We start from the raw sequence: 5000 nt of genomic DNA, 5'->3' as shown, positions 1-5000 counted from the left end.
TCATTCAATCGGTAGTAGCGACGGGCGGTGTGTACAAAGGGCAGGGACGTAATCAACGCGAGCTTATGACTCGCGCTTACTGGGAATTCCTCGTTCATGGGGAACAATTGCAAGCCCCAATCCCTAGCACGAAGGAGGTTCAGCGGGTTACCCCGACCTTTCGGCCTAGGAAGACACGCTGATTCCTTCAGTGTAGCGCGCGTGCGGCCCAGAACATCTAAGGGCATCACAGACCTGTTATTGCTCAATCTCGTGCGGCTAGAAGCCGCCTGTCCCTCTAAGAAGAAAAGTAATCGCTGACAGCACGAAGGATGTCACGCGACTAGTTAGCAGGCTAGAGTCTCGTTCGTTATCGGAATTAACCAGACAAATCGCTCCACCAACTAAGAACGGCCATGCACCACCACCCACCGAATCAAGAAAGAGCTATCAATCTGTCAATCCTTCCGGTGTCCGGGCCTGGTGAGGTTTCCCGTGTTGAGTCAAATTAAGCCGCAGGCTCCACTCCTGGTGGTGCCCTTCCGTCAATTCCTTTAAGTTTCAGCTTTGCAACCATACTTCCCCCGGAACCCAAAAGCTTTGGTTTCCCGGAGGCTGCCCGCCGAGTCATCGGAGGAACTGCGGCGGATCGCTGGCTGGCATCGTTTATGGTTAGAACTAGGGCGGTATCTGATCGCCTTCGAACCTCTAACTTTCGTTCTTGATTAATGAAAACATACTTGGCAAATGCTTTCGCTTCTGTTCGTCTTGCGACGATCCAAGAATTTCACCTCTAACGTCGCAATACGAATGCCCCCGCCTGTCCCTATTAATCATTACCTCGGGTTCCGAAAACCAACAAAATAGAACCGAGGTCCTATTCCATTATTCCATGCACACAGTATTCAGGCGGGCTTGCCTGCTTTAAGCACTCTAATTTGTTCAAAGTAAACGTGCCGGCCCACCGAGACACTCAATAAAGAGCACCCTGGTAGGATTTCAACGGGGTCCGCCTCGGGACGCACGAGCACGCACGGGGCGGTCGCACGCCTTCGGCTCGCCCCACCGGCAGGACGTCCCACGATACATGCCAGTTAAACACCGACGGGCGGTGAACCAACAGCGTGGGACACAAATCCAACTACGAGCTTTTTAACCGCAACAACTTTAATATACGCTATTGGAGCTGGAATTACCGCGGCTGCTGGCACCAGACTTGCCCTCCAATAGATACTCGTTAAAGGATTTAAAGTGTACTCATTCCGATTACGGGGCCTCGGATGAGTCCCGTATCGTTATTTTTCGTCACTACCTCCCCGTGCCGGGAGTGGGTAATTTGCGCGCCTGCTGCCTTCCTTGGATGTGGTAGCCGTTTCTCAGGCTCCCTCTCCGGAATCGAACCCTGATTCCCCGTTACCCGTTACAACCATGGTAGGCGCAGAACCTACCATCGACAGTTGATAAGGCAGACATTTGAAAGATGCGTCGCCGGTACGAGGACCGTGCGATCAGCCCAAAGTTATTCAGAGTCACCAAGGCAAACGGACCGGACGAGCCGACCGATTGGTTTTGATCTAATAAAAGCGTCCCTTCCATCTCTGGTCGGGACTCTGTTTGCATGTATTAGCTCTAGAATTACCACAGTTATCCAAGTAACGTGGGTACGATCTAAGGAACCATAACTGATTTAATGAGCCATTCGCGGTTTCACCTTAATGCGGCTTGTACTGAGACATGCATGGCTTAATCTTTGAGACAAGCATATGACTACTGGCAGGATCAACCAGGGAGCTGCGTCAACTAGAGCTGAGCAGCCGGCCGCCCGGGAGTGTGTCCCGGGGGCCCGCGCGAACACGCAAGCGTCCGCTCAATCATTCTGCAAACAGGAGGAGGCTGAGCTCCCCTGCACAATACACCTCGAAACCCTCTCAGGTCCCGGCGGCGCGCAGCGCCGTCCCAAGTACTTGGTCGGGTTCGAGAGAGGCGCAATCGCCCGGAGTTAGGCGAGTAGACGCTTTCGGTGCGACCACCCGTGCTCCCAACTGAGCTTGCCGCTGCCGACAGAGGCCCGGGAGCGTGCTGTCGTGGCATTGCCGGCGGGAGACAACACGCGCCACCTACGGTGACCGGCAGCTCCAACGCCAGCGCCACAGAAGGACAAAAGCCCCACTTGGGTGCCGAAGCGAACTCTCCCAGCACAGCGCACACGCCAACACATCCGCACAGCTGCGATACAAACCACCAGCGAGAACCGCTGGGGCGACCGAGCAGCAGACGGCGTCGCGGCGCCGAGCGCCGGGCGGCGGCGCATCCTCAACGCACACAGTCCTCAATCGGACCAGCACACTGCAGATGTCCACCGCGCTTCGCACCGGGCCCGCGAGGACCTACTTTGGCCGCACGGCGCCGCGCGCAGGGTGCGCCGGCGCGCAGCTGCGACGCCTGCCGCGTCCGTCGGCCGGCGCGCCTGCCACTGGCCGCCCCCACCAGCCGGCTGTAGCGCGTGCGCCCACGCACCGCGCGGCCAGCACGCCGGGAGGCGCCCCCTCACCGGCCGGGGACGGTCCCACCCAGCCACCGCCGCGTATCGCTTCACACCCAGATGCCGTTCAGTTTCGTCGGCATGGTGGGTATCGCTGGAACAACCGGTTAGTACCTCAACCTATCGTCGCCATCACCGATTCACCCCTAGCGAGAACAACCGCACCACAACGGGTTACCATTTCTTCATTTGCGTAACTTCACCAGAAAACGTAGGCGTCCATCGCCATTTGCAACTTCAACCATTATTGCATGCCTGTGTCAGGTGTCACGCCACACTACGTCTGCCCACATACACGCAACAAAATGTGCACGCCTAGACAATACGTGGAAGGTGGCCCCCGTACGTATGCGATGTCCATTGCTCGAACGACTGTCAACCGGCTTCTGTAGCATGTCGCAGATATGGAACGCGCTGCACCATGCCATCACGGTGTGTGAGGAGAGACGACTAGGTCCGAATACATCAACAGACAGCTCATGCTGATCGCCATCCACGGCGTCCGTTCCTCCCACACGTCTCTATGGCGTACCACACTGCAATCCAGCTCTCATAGGGAGACGACACGTAGCTGCGTGCACAATATTTGCACTGTATGGTCCGCCGTTTTTGGGCGCAGTCGTTGTACGGTCACACATGTGCCACGATGTATCATTCAGTACATAAGGACGAATGTGCAGTACAGATTGTGGTTCACGCGTACGACATCAGCGGACAGTTGACACAGGCCGCACCACAACGTAGCCTGCGTACGTCGCATGCGAAGGGCATTGAACATGCAAACTTGTCACCAACCACCTTGCGAAGGCAGGGGGCAAGGTGGGGACGTGGGGAGAGGTGGGGGGGGGGGGGGGGCGGCATGTACGCCCTGCTGCCATCCACATTACAGTGTACAGCAGGAGCATGTGGAAAGTCAGCAAGACTTGCAAGGTGTTTAACATGAAGCGATACACAGGGGAGCGGGCAGTGCGAGTAGCGAACTATATTGCGAGGGTTGCGGGTGGGCAACACTACACTAATTGAACGAGTCGTATAACAATTACAGAGCAGGTTTAGGCGACAACGTGGGTTACGATAGGCGACAACGTGGGTTACGTTAGGGGACAACGTGGGTTACGTTAGGGGACAACGTGGGTTACGTTAGGGGACAACGTGGGTTACGTTAGGGGACAACGTGGGTTACGTTAGGGGACAACGTGGGTTACGTTAGGGGACAACGTGGGTTACGTTAGGGGACAACGTGGGTTAGGTTAAGGCACAACATGGGTTAGGTTAAGGCACAACATGGGTTAGGTTAAGGCACAACATGGGTTAGGTTAAGGCACAACATGGGTTAGGTTAAGGCACAACATGGGTTAGGTTACGGCACAACATGGGTTAGGTTAAGGCACAACATGGGTTAGGTTAGGGGACAACATGGGTTAGGTTAGGGGACAACATGGGTTAGGTTAAGGCACAACATGGGTTAGGTTAAGGCACAACATGGGTTAGGTTAGGGGACAACATGGGTTAGGTTAGGGCACAACATGGGTTAGGTTAGGGGACAACATGGGTTAGGTTAGGGGACAACATGGGTTAGGTTAGGGGACAACATGGGTTAGGTTAGGGGACAACATGGGTTAGGTTAGGGGACAACATGGGTTAGGTTAGGGGACAACATGGGTTAGGTTAGGGGACAACATGGGTTAGGTTAGGGGACAACATGGGTTAGGTTAAGGCACAACATGGGTTAGGTTAGGGGACAACATGGGTTAGGTTAGGGGACAACATGGGTTAGGTTAGGGGACAACATGGGTTAGGTTAGGGGACAACATGGGTTAGGTTAGGGGACAACATGGGTTAGGTTAAGGCACAACATGGGTTAGGTTAGGGCACAACATGGGTTAGGTTAGGGCACAACATGGGTTAGGTTAGGGCACAACATGGGTTAGGTTAGGGGACAACATGGGTTAGGTTAGGGGACAACATGGGTTAGGTTAGGGGACAACATGGGTTAGGTTAGGGGACAACATGGGTTAGGTTAGGGGACAACATGGGTTAGGTTAGGGGACAACATGGGTTAGGTTAGGGGACAACATGGGTTAGGTTAGGGGACAACATGGGTTAGGTTAGGGGACAACATGGGTTAGGTTAGGGGACAACATGGGTTAGGTTAAGGCACAACATGGGTTAGGTTAAGGCACAACATGGGTTAGGTTAGGGGACAACATGGGTTAGGTTAGGGGACAACATGGGTTAGGTTAGGGGACAACATGGGTTAGGTTAAGGCACAACATGGGTTAGGTTAGGGGACAACATGGGTTAGGTTAAGGCACAACATGGGTTAGGTTAGGGGACAACATGGGTTAGGTTAGGGGACAACATGGGTTAGGTTAAGGCACAACATGGGTTAGGTTAAGGCACAACATGGGTTAGGTTAAGGCACAACATGGGTTAGGTTAGGGGACAACATGGGTTAGGTTAGGGGACAACTTGGGTT

At 54.5% G+C, this 5000-nt stretch overlaps 1 non-coding gene across 1 annotated transcript in view; it reads right to left on the bottom strand.

Moving 5' to 3' along the window:
- The window catches only part of LOC124731832, a 1909-nt gene extending 140 nt beyond the window's left edge, over positions 1–1769 (bottom strand). Inside the window, exon 1 of the ribosomal RNA XR_007008503.1 lies at positions 1–1769. This exon is cut by the window's left edge and continues 140 nt beyond it. This is a non-coding gene — a ribosomal RNA (small subunit ribosomal RNA).
- Positions 1770–5000: the final 3231 nt, after the last annotated feature.

Source organism: Schistocerca piceifrons, unplaced genomic scaffold (genome assembly GCF_021461385.2).
Source record: "Schistocerca piceifrons isolate TAMUIC-IGC-003096 unplaced genomic scaffold, iqSchPice1.1 HiC_scaffold_1305, whole genome shotgun sequence".
Taxonomy (NCBI): Eukaryota; Metazoa; Arthropoda; class Insecta; order Orthoptera; family Acrididae; genus Schistocerca; species Schistocerca piceifrons.
The sequence above is the reverse complement of the archived record's forward strand: the minus strand, read 5'-3'. Positions and strand labels throughout refer to the sequence as shown.